Here is a 12369-nt window from a genome sequence, read left to right on the forward strand (position 1 = left end):
AAGGAAGGGAGAAGAAAGGAGAGAGGAAAGGAAGGAAATAAAAGAGAGTGGGAGAGAGGAAGGGATGGAGGAAAGTGGAGAGGGAGAGAGAGAAAAAAGAAAAAGGAGAGAGGAAAAGAAAGGAGAGAGGGAAGGAATGGAGAGGGAGGGAAAGAGAAAGAGAGAAAGGAAGTAAAAGAAAGAGGGAGGGAGGGAGGAAGGAAGGGAGAAGGAAGGAAGGGAGAAGGAAGGAAGGAAGGAAGGAAGGAAGGAAGGAAGGAAGGAAGGAAGGAGGAAATAAAAAAGAGTGGGAGAGAGGGAGGGATGGAGGAAAGAGGAGAGGGAGAGAGAGAAAAAAGAAAAAAGGAGGGAGAGAAAGAAAAGAAGGAAGGAAGGAGGGAGGGAAGGAATGGAGACAGAGAAAGAGAAAGACGAAGGAAGAACAAGAAAGAGAGAGGGAGGGAGGAAGGAAGGAAGAAGGAAGGAAGGAGGGAGGAAATAAAAAAGAGTGGGAGAGAGGGAGGGATGGAGGAAAGAGGAGAGGGAGGGAGAGAAAAAAGAAAAAAGGAGGGAGGGAAAGAAAGGAAGGAAGGAGGGAGGGAAGGAATGGAGAGGGAGAGAGAGAAAGAGAAAGAGAAAGGAAGGAAGAAAAAGAAAGAGAGGGATGGATGGATGGATGGAGGGAGGGAGGGAGGGAGGAGGGAAGGAAGGAAGGAAGGAAGGAAGGAAGGAAGGAAGGAAGGAAGGAAGGAAGGAAGGAAGGAAGGAAGGAAGGAAGGAAGGAAGGAAGGAAGGAAGGAAGGAAGGAAGGAAGGGAAGGAGCAGATTCTATGATGGTTATAAGTCAAGGTCTACTTCTGTTAAAAAACTAAGCCAGATCAAGCAATTCATTCCGAAATAAAGCCAGTGTTCAGTAACTCACTCATGCCCCCTAGTGGCTGAAAGGAAAGGGATTTTCGTGTTTCATTCCAAAGCACAAAAAGGGGAATTTTGTTTAAGATGTTCTGGTGAATATGAACATCCGTCTGCTTTTCTTTCATAGGATGGCTTCACACCCTAGAGTGAACTATGAGCTACATGGAGTCCTTGGGTTATGACTGCAATGGAGCCCAAAGTTTATGTTTCTAAGCAAGGCAGTCCATTAAGAGAGTCGTGCCTCATTTTACAACTTTTTGCTGCAGTTGTTATGTGAATCATGCAATTAAGTGAGTCATGTGGTTGTTAAGTGAATCAGGCTTCCCCCATTGAATGTGCTTGTCAGAAGGTTGGAAAAGGGGATCACATGACCCTGGGACACTGCAACCATCATAAGTGTGAATCAGTTGCCAAGCGTCTGAATTTTGATCAGGGGGAATGCTTGTATTAAAAAAAAACACGCTTTTTTCAGTGCTGTTGTGGCTACCAACGGTCACTAAACAAAGCCACATTCACTTAACCACGTTACTAAATTAACAACTATAACAAGACAAGTCATCAAATCTCATTTTGCTTGCTGTTTTTTATTCATTTATTTATATTCATTAATTTTTTATGCTGCTCGCCAGCTCCTCAAGCTTAACTTTCCTCCATCGATTTTAACAAGTATTTAGGAAAATGTGGTCTCTGAATAAAATTCCACCCAGATCCGACACAGCAGATATCAAAGCGAAAAGAGGTATATAAAACATCACTCACAAATACATATCAAAATTTTAATCTTTTACACTTCTTATTGATTCCTCCTTGTAGATAAAAAAGCAATTCACCACCACCACCCCAGGCATTAGAAGCCAAGTCTTTTGCAATGCAAAGTAGAAGTGGGCGAAGAGAATCAGAAACACACCAAAGGCGCTTTGGTTTAAAAAAATAAAAATAAAATCTTTAAAAAGTGTTTTAAAATCCTTTGATCGCTTCAAAGGTGGACCCATTTTGGAATTTTAACATTTGTTGGCTTTCGCGCAGAAAGGAGAAAAATCAGAGCTTGGCACCAACAGAGATACGTTGTTTTTTTTAAAGGCACGGCATGGGATAAAAGCCATCCTCATGGTCACGTGATCGAAATTCGTACCCTTAGCAACGGATTCATATTTATGACGGTGGCAGTGTTTCCCCGTTTGCAACCTTCTGGTCAGCAGCCAATGTGCAGGCCAGGTTCCCTTTAACAACTTTTGAGCTGAATTGTGGTCATTAAGTCGAGGTCACAAAATTAAAAGGGCCCTTTGTCAAGATATTTAGGGCGGGCTCAACTAATTAGCCACGCCCCCTTTCAAAGTGGGCATGCCTGAAAGGTCCACCATGTCCCTGCACTTGGAAAGTTAGCAGATCAGGGGACAACTTGCAAGATTTTGCAAGTAAGATGACCAGAAAATTATAGATGTAAGTCAATGCCTCCCGAACCTTTTCCTTCCATTACCTACAGCCCTCTTGTAAAGGATCGATCATCCCTTCGTTCAGCATGTTGTTCTTTGTTAAAAAAAAAATTATTAACAAACATGTAAAATACACACACACATTTTGATGTGCACCACATTTACACAATACAATACGAACAGGAGCTTTCTGTTCTTTCTAATAGCAATTATCCATCGATACCGCTCACCTTATATTATTTCCCCTTCTATTGTATTTCATTTGGATTTCACCATTCTTAACCCTCTTATCTTACTCATAACTATTTATTTTTCGAGTTTTTTGAGCCAAGGTGGCGCAGTGGTTAAATGCAGCACTGCAGGCTACTGCTAGATCAGCAGTTCAGCGGTTCAAATCTCACCGGCTCAGGGTTGACTCAGCCTTCCATCCTTCCGAGGTGGGTAAAATGAGGACCCAGATTGTTGGGGGCAATATGCTGACTCTCTGTAAACCACTTAGAGAGGGCTGAAAGCCCTATGAAGCGGTATATAAGTCCACTGCTATTTGTTATATTCCTTCATTGATCCTTGTTTCTTTCCTCCATCCACCCATACCATTTATCCCATATCTGGTAGAATTCTGATTCTTCTTTTCCCTGGATTTCTTTAGTTAGTTTGTCCATTTCAGCACAATCCACATAACCTTTCTTATTGTTTCATCTTTGCTTGGAATTAATTGCAGCCCTCTTTTCTTTTGGGTCTAGGGCCTGCCACACTTTCTATTATTCTACTATGCCTTTTTCTATGGTGGGAAAATTGGAGGGGGGATTGTATGGAGTTAGATGATAGGTAGCCATAACAACATCCTTTCTAGAAAGCCAAGGTCATCCTGTGTCTCTGCACCTCTCCACCAGGCCAGAACTGGATGGGTGGAAGCTGCCAGCGTGGCAGTGGGAGATTGGACCATGGGATGGACTTGTGGGTGTGGGGGCAAGAGCATGAATTTTCAATTGAGTGGGTAAACCAGGAAGCTTTCAGATTCGGGTTTTCCCAGATGTGCCAACATGGCTCTCTTCATAAATTGGAGCTTTGAGGAATCCTTTCCCTCGGACTCTGATTTACTTTTGGTTGCTATTTATAACCCTGACATACCGTTGTAACTTTGAACAGTTTGTGAATGAATGGCCATAATTTGATAAAAAAACAGCGAGTCCTTGACGACCAGAGTTCAGCTCAACGTTTCCAAGTTGTTAAGCAACGCCGTGGTTTAGTGAGTTTTGCCTCGCTTTACGACCTTTCCTTCCACGGTTATTAACTGAACCCCTGCAGCTGTTAACCGTGGCTAAGTGAATCTGGCTCCACCACCACACACACTGATTTTGCTCGACAGGTCGCAAGAGTGGGTCATGTGACCTCAGGACGCTGCAACTGTCATAAATACGAGTCAGTTGCCAAGCGTCTGAATTCTGATCACAGGGATGCTCGGAGCGGCCCAAACTGTGAAAAAATGGTCATATTTTTTTCAGCACCATTGTAACTCTAAATGGTCACTAAAAGAATGGTTGTAAGTTGAAGACTCCCTGGATTTCACTGAAGGGTAGATTCTACCTCTGTGATGGGACTATCTGTACCAGGACATCCAAGAAGGTAGCATTGGCCACTGTGGTGACCAGAGACGGTGAGAACTAGTAGTGAACAAGAAACGCATCGAGCCAACATCTGTTAACATTTGACCTGCTCAAGTCTTGTCTGCAAAGGTCCTTGGTGCTCTCGGAGCTTGATTGCTTTCTTATAGACGTTTCATGACCCAACTAGCTAATGTCATCAGTGCTAGAAGAGAGGGGGATTTGAGAGGAGAGGGAAGGAGGAATGTGGGGTCCTTGGTGCTCTCTGAGCTTGGTTGTTTTCTTGCAGACGTTTCTGGACCCAACTAGCTAACATCATCAGTGCTAGACTGATTTGGGAGAAGGGGGAGAGGAGGAGGACTATGAGGTCCTCTGTGATCTTTGACTTGGTCGTTTTCTTGCAGACGTTTCACGACCCAGCTAGGTAACATCATCAATCTTGTGTTCCTTGCCATGACGTCTAGAATTCAACTCAACGGATGGCCAGTTTACGGCACACCCTTATAAATTACCTGTTGCTTGGAATAAAAATCCATCCCGCTCAGTCAAACTGGAAAAAGTAACTATCCGAAGAACATACAAGATTCAACTCTTCTTCTTCTTATTATTATTATTATTATACAATTGTATCACAGCGGCCAGTTGTTTCGCCGGATTTGGCATTGGTTCCTAGTCGGGCCCCACCCAGAGGCCTAGGATGTCGTAACGTATTTTCGCAATATGCGTGCAGATCCAAGCAGTGCGGCTTTTTGCATTTGACTGATGGTGATTTTGTCAATTTTTAACTGTTTTAAATGTAATTCCAGTGCTTTTGGAATAGCACCCAGTGTGCCAATTACCACTGGAATTACCACTGCTGGTTTGTGCCATAGTCGTTGAATTTCGATTTTTAAGTCCTGGTATTTTGCGATTTTTTCATGTTCCTTCTCGGCGACCCTGCTATCACCTGGTATTGCGATGTCTATGATTGTGACCTTATTTTTCTCAACCAGTGTGATGTCTGGTGTATTATGCGCCAGTATTTTGTCGGTTTGTATACGGAAATCCCACAAGATCTTGACCATCTGATTTTTGGTGACTTTTTCAGGCTGATGTTCCCACCAGTTTTTTGCTGTTTTGATATTATAATTTTTGCACAAATTCCAATGGATCATTTGTGCTACTGAATTGTGCCGCAATTTATAATCAGTCTGCGCGATTTTTTTACAGCAGCTGAGTATGTGATCAACAGTTTCGTCAGCTTCTTTGCAAAGTCTGCATTTGGCATCATCAGAGGATTTTTCGATTTTGGCCTTAATGGCATTTGTGCGGATAGCTTGTTCTTGCGCAGCCAGGATTAGTGACTCTGTTTCTTTCTTTAATGTACCTGTTTTTAACCATAACCAAGTTTGTTCACTGTCCACTTTATCTTTTATTTTTTCCAGAAATTGACCATGCAGTGCTTTGTTCTGCCAACTCTCCATTCTTGATTTTATCACATCTTTTCTGTATTCTTGTTTCGTCTGTTGGGCCTTCAGTAGATTTTTGTTCTTTACTTCGATTAATAGATGTTCTTGACTTTCTTTTAAATAATCAGCCAGTGCATGTTTTTCTTCTTCAACTGTTTGCTTCACTTGTAATAATCCTCTGCCACCTGATTTTCGGGGCAGGTACAGTCTATCAGTATCACCACGTGGATGTAAACTGTAGTGCATTGTCATTAGTTTCCTGGTTTTTCGGTCCAAAAGGTCCAAATCAGCTTGTGTCCAGTTAACTATACCAGCTGTGTATCTTATAACTGGTATTGCCCAGGTATTTATGGCCTTGATTGTATTTCCACCATTCAATTTAGATTTCAAAATTTTCCTAACTCTGTTGGTGTACTCTCGCCTGACAATAATTTTTACTTCTCCATGCTTGATGTTATCCAACTGCAGAATGCCTAAGTATTTGTAGGCTTCATTTTCTTTGCATTTAATTAATTGGCCATTGGGCATTTCAATTCCCTCACATGCAGTGATTTTGCCCCTTTTTATGGATACAGTGGCGCATTTTTCCATGCCAAACTGCATTGAAATATCGGTGCTGAATACTCGGACTGTGTTTGTCAATGATTGGATTTCTATTTCTGACTTTCCATAGAGTTTCAAATCATCCATATATAGTAAATGTGAAATTTTTTCAGCTTCTTTGGCTGTTTGGTAGCCTAATTTCATTTTTTTAAAGATTATTGATAGTGGGATCATTGCGATGATGAAGAGAAGAGGTGAAAGTGAATCACCCTGGAAAATTCCTCGCTTGATATTAACTATTCCGTAGATCTCATTCCCTACTGCCAACTCAGTTCTCCATTGTTTCATCGCCTTTTCAGTAAAGGATGTAATATTTTTGCTAATGCCAGTTGTTTCTAAGCATTTTATGATCCAACTATGTGGCAGTGAGTCAAATGCCTTTTTGTAATCAAACCAGACCATATTCAAGTTCGTTTTTCTGTTCTTACAATTTTCTAATATCATTTTATCAATTAGAAGCTGATCTTTGGTGCCCCTGCTCCTTCTTTTGTTGCCTTTTTGCTCTACTGGCAAGATGTTGTTTGTTTCCAAATAATCCATCATGTTATCTGCAATAATGCCTGTGAGTAATTTGAAGGTTGTTGGCAAGCATGTTATTGGTCTGTAGTTTTCAGGTGTTGTTCCTTTAGTTGCATCTTTCTGAATCAAGTATGTTTTTCCAGTTGTCAACCATTCATCAATTTGGCCCTTTTGTAAAATTTCATTCAGTTGCCTGGCCAATATTGCATGTAAACTGGTCAGATATTTGAGCCAGAAACCATGTAATTGGTCCTTTCCAGGTGATGTCCAATTCTTTACCTTTTTAACTCGATTTTTGACCATCTCAGTTGTTATTTCTAATACTTGCATTTGCTTGTTGCCAATGCTTTTCTCAAAGTCATGTATCCACTTTGCTTCCTTGTTGTAGTCCTTTGCATTTTCCCACAATTCTTTCCAGAATTCAACTGTGGCCTGTTTTTCTGGTTTTTCACTTTTGGTGTCACCATTTACATTAAGACTCTGATAAAAACATCGTTGGTCTGATCGAAATTGCTGATTTTGTTTATATTGGATGATTCGTGCCTCATATCTTTCAATTTTTCTAGCTGTTGCTGTTATCTGCTGTTTTACAATCTCTACAGCTTCATTGATGTTTCTTGTATCCAATCTATATCGTCTGATTAGCCGATCTATGATTTTGTTGTTTTTAAGCCGTTGCTCATGCATGTTCTTTAAGTTACTAGCATCTGCCCTTAATTTTTTGATTTTTTGTTCTAGACGGATTTTCCACTTTGGCTTTGATGCTTTTTCTGTTGTGTGACTAGGTACTTTAATTTTAATGCCTAGTTCATTAGTGACTATTACAGCTGCGCTGTACATTAACTGGTTTGTTTCCAAGATGGATCCCGGTTCAATTGTTGAAAACACTGCATTAACCATTTTCATGATAGGGGCCAAAATTTTCTTAGGCACAGTTTTTAGTGATGGTAAACGTTGCCTTTCCTCATTAAGCAGAAAATGCTCCATGATCTTATCCTTCAATTCTTTTTGTTTTTGAGTTAGTTCATCAGTTGGTTCAGTGATAACTGGTTCTAGTGGTGGTGATATTATTTCCTCCCCAAGAGCTTCTTCTGGGAGTTCTACTATAATGTCTTTAGTTGTGTCTTGAGTATCAGTTATTTCCGCTTGTGATATTGTTTTTTGGGTTTTGCAATTTGCCTGAATTTCCTCATGTTCAACTTCACTAAACACTTTATTCCATATAATAAATCGCCTTTGATCTGCTAGTCGTTGTTCACTAACATTTGAATCTGGATATTGTTGTTTCCATAATTCATACATTCGCTTTAAATAGCCTCTTTTTTCTGGCTCTTCAGTGCTTTTGGAATAGCACCCAGTGTGCCAATTACCACTGGAATTACCACTGCTGGTTTGTGCCATAGTCGTTGAATTTCGATTTTTAAGTCCTGGTATCTTGCAATTTTTTCAAGTTCCTTCTCGGCGACCCTGCTATCACCTGGTATTGCGATGTCTATGATTGTGACCTTATTTTTCTCAACCAGTGTGATGTCTGGTGTATTATGCACCAGTATTTTGTCGGTTTGTATACGGAAATCCCACAAGATCTTGACCATCTGATTTTCGGTGACTTTTTCAGGCTGATGTTCCCACCAGTTTGTTGCTGTTTTAATATTATAATTTTTGCACAAATTCCAATGGATCATTTGTGCTACTGAATTGTGCCGCAATTTATAATCAATCTGCGTGATTTTTTTACAGCAGCTGAGTATGTGATCAACAGTTTCATCAGCTTCTTTGCAAAGTCTGCATTTGGCATCATCAGAGGATTTTTCAATTTTGGCCTTAATGGCATTTGTGCGGATAGCTTGTTCTTGCGCAGCCAGGATTAGTGACTGTTTCTTTCTTTAATGTACCTGTTGTTAACCATAACCAAGTTTGTTCACTGTCCACTTTATCTTTTATTTTTTCCAGAAATTGGCCATGCAGTGCTTTGTTCTGCCAACTCTCCATTCTTGATTTTATCACATCTTTTCTGTATTCTTGTTTCGTCTGTTGGGCCTTCAGTAGATTTTTGTTCTTTACTTCGATTAATAGATGTTCTTGACTTTCTTTTAAATAATCAGCCAGTGCATGTTTTTCTTCTTCAACTGTTTGCTTCACTTGTAATAATCCTCTGCCACCTGATTTTCGGGGCAGGTAGAGTCTATCAGTATCACCACGTGGATGTAAACTGTAGTGCATTGTCATTAGTTTCCTGGTTTTTCGGTCCAAAATGTCCAAATCAGCTTGTGTCCAGTTAACTATACCAGCTGTGTATCTTATAACTGGTATTGCCCAGGTATTTATGGCCTTGATTGTATTTCCACCATTCAATTTAGATTTCAAAATTTTCTTAACTCTGTTGGTGTACTCTCGCCTGACAATAGTTTTTACTTCTCCATGCTTGATGTTATCCAACTGCAGAATGCCTAAGTATTTGTAGGCTTCATTTTCTTTGCATTTAATTAATTGGCCATTGGGCATTTCAATTCCCTCACATGCAGTGATTTTGCCCCTTTTTATGGATACAGTGGCGCATTTTTCCATGCCAAACTGCATTGAAATATCGGTGCTGAATACTTGGACTGTGTTTGTCAATGATTGGATTTCTATTTCTGACTTTCCATAGAGTTTCAAATCATCCATATATAGTAAATGCGAAATTTTTTCAGCTTCTTTGGCTGAATTATTATTACACAATTGTATCACAGCGGCCAGTTGTTTCGCCGGATTTGGCATTGGTTACTAGTTGGGCCCCACCCAGGGGCCTAGGATGTCGTAACGTATTTTCGTAATATGCGTGCAGATCCAAGCAGTGCGGCTTTTTGCATTTGACTGATGGTGATTTTGTCAATTTTTAACTGTTTTAAACGTAATTCCAGTGCTTTTGGAATAGCACCCATTGTGCCAATTACCACTGGAATTATCACTGCTGGTTTGTGCCATAGTCGTTGAATTTCGATTTTTAAGTCCTGGTATATTGCGATTTTTTCATGTTCCTTCTCGGCGACCCTGCTATCACCTGCTATTGCGATGTCTATGATTGTGACCTTATTTTTCTCAACCAATGTGATGTCTGGTGTATTATGCGCCAGTATTTTGTCTGGTGCATAATACACTATTATTATATTATTATTATTATTATTGTTGTTGTTGTACAATTGTATCACAGCGGCCAGTTGTTTCGCCGGATTTGGCATTGGTTACTAGTCGGGCCCCACCCAGGGGCCTAGGACGTCATTTATTATTATTATTATTATTATTATTATTATTATTATTATTATTATTATTATTGTACAATTGTATCACAGCGGCCAGTTGTTTCGCCGGATTTGGCATTGGTTACTGGTCGGGCCCCACCCAGGGGCCTAGGACATAACGTATTTTCGTAATATGCGTGCAGATCCAAGCAGTGCGGCTTTTTGCATTTGACTGATGGTGATTTTGTCAATTTTTAACTGTTTTAAATGTAATTCCAGTGCTTTTGGAATACCACCCAGTGTGCCAATTACCACTGGAATTACCACTGCTGGTTTGTGCCATAGTCGTTGAATTTCGATTTTTAAGTCCTGGTATCTTGCGATTTTTTCATGTTCCTTCTCGGCGACCCTGCTATCACCTGGTATTGCGATGTCTATGATTGTGACCTTATTTTTCTCAACCAGTGTGATGTCTGGTGTATTATGCGCCAGTATTTTGTCGGTTTGTATATGGAAATCCCACAAGATCTTGACCATCTGATTTTCGGTGACTTTTTCAGGCTGATGTTCCCACCAGTTTGTTGCTGTTTTAATATTATAATTTTTGCACAAATTCCAATGGATCATTTGTGCTACTGAATTGTGCCGCAATTTATAATCAGTCTGCGCGATTTTTTTACAGCAGCTGAGTATGTGATCAACAGTTTCGTCAGCTTCTTTGCAAAGTCTGCATTTGGCATCATCAGAGGATTTTTCAATTTTGGCCTTAATGGCATTTGTGCGGATAGCTTGTTCTTGCGCAGCCAGGATTAGTGACTCTGTTTCTTTCTTTAATGTACCTGTTTTTAACCATAACCAAGTTTGTTCCCTGTCCACTTTATCTTTTATTTTTTCCAGAAATTGACCATGCAGTGCTTTGTTCTGCCAACTCTCCATTCTTGATTTTATCACATCTTTTCTGTATTCTTGTTTTGTCTGTTGGGCCTTCAGTAGATTTTTGTTCTTTACTTCGATTAATAGATGTTCTTGACTTTCTTTTAAATAATCAGCCAGTGCATGTTTTTCTTCTTCAACTGTTTGCTTCACTTGTAATAATCCTCTGCCACCTGATTTTCGGGGCAGATATAGTCTATCAGTATCACCACGTGGATGTAAACTGTAGTGCATTGTCATTAGTTTCCTGGTTTTTCGGTCCAAAAGGTCCAAATCAGTTTGTGTCCAGTTAACTATGCCAGCTGTGTATCTTATAACTGGTATTGCCCAGGTATTTATGGCCTTGATTGTATTTCCACCATTCAATTTAGATTTCAAAATTTTCCTAACTGTTGGTGTACTCTCGTCTGACAATAGTTTTTACTTCTCCATGCTTGATGTTATCCAACTGCAGAATGCCTAAGTATTTGTAGGCTTCATTTTCTTTGCATTTAATTAGTTGGCCATTGGGCATTTCAATTCCCTCAGATGCAGTGATTTTGCCCCTTTTTATGGATACAGTGGCGCATTTTTCCATGCCAAACTGCATTGAAATATCGGTACTGAATACTCGGACTGTATTTGTCAATGATTGGATTTCTATTTCTGACTTTCCATAGAGTTTCAAATCATCCATATATAGTAAATGCGAAATTTTTTCAGCTTTTTTGGCTGTTTGGTAGCCTAATTTCATTTTTTTTAAGATTACTGATAGTGGGATCATTGCGATGATGAAGAGAAGAGGTGAAAGTGAATCACCCTGGAAAATTCCTCGCTTGATATTAACCATTCCGTAGCTCTCATTTCCTACTGCCAACTCAGTTCTCCATTGTTTCATTGCCTTTTCAGTAAAGGATGTAATATTTTTGCTAATGCCAGTTGTTTCTAAGCATTTTATGATCCAACTATGTGGCAGTGAGTCAAATGCCTTTTTGTAATCAATCCAGACCATATTCAAGTTCGTTTTTCTGTTCTTACAATTTTCTAATATCATTTTATCAATTAGAAGTTGATCTTTTGTGCCCCTGCTCCTTCTTTTGTTGCCTTTTTGCTCTACTGGCAAGATGTTGTTTGTTTCCAAATAATCCATCATGTTATCTGCAATAATGCCTGTGAGTAATTTGAAGGTTGTTGGCAAGCATGTTATTGGTCTATAGTTTTCAGGTGTTGTTCCTTTAGTTGGATCTTTCTGAATCAAGTATGTTTTTCCAGTTGTCAACCATTCATCAATTTGGCCCTTTTGTAAAATTTCATTCAGTTGCCTGGCCAATATTGCATGTAAACTGGTCAGATATTTGAGCCAGAAACCATGTAATTGGTCCTTTCCAGGTGATGTCCAATTCTTTACCTTTTTAACTTGATTTTTGACCATCTCAGTTGTTATTTCTAATACTTGCATTTGTTTGTTGCCAATGCTTTTCTCAAAGTCATGTATCCACTTTGCTTCCTTGTTGTAGTCCTTTGCATTTTCCCACAATTCTTTCCAGAATTCAACTGTGGCCTGTTTTTCTGGTTTTTCACTTTTGGTGTCACCATTTACATTAAGACTTTGATAAAAACGCCGTTGGTCTGATCGAAATTGCTGATTTTGTTTATATTGGATGATTCGTGCCTCATATCTTTCAATTTTTCTAGCTGTTGCTGTTATCTGCTGTTTTACAATCTCTACAGCTTC

Source organism: Thamnophis sirtalis, unplaced genomic scaffold, assembly GCF_051295495.1.
Source record: "Thamnophis sirtalis isolate CommonGarterSnake01/CBP01778 unplaced genomic scaffold, rThaSir2_p1.2 scaffold_4, whole genome shotgun sequence".
NCBI classification, from domain to species: domain Eukaryota; kingdom Metazoa; phylum Chordata; class Lepidosauria; order Squamata; family Natricidae; genus Thamnophis; species Thamnophis sirtalis.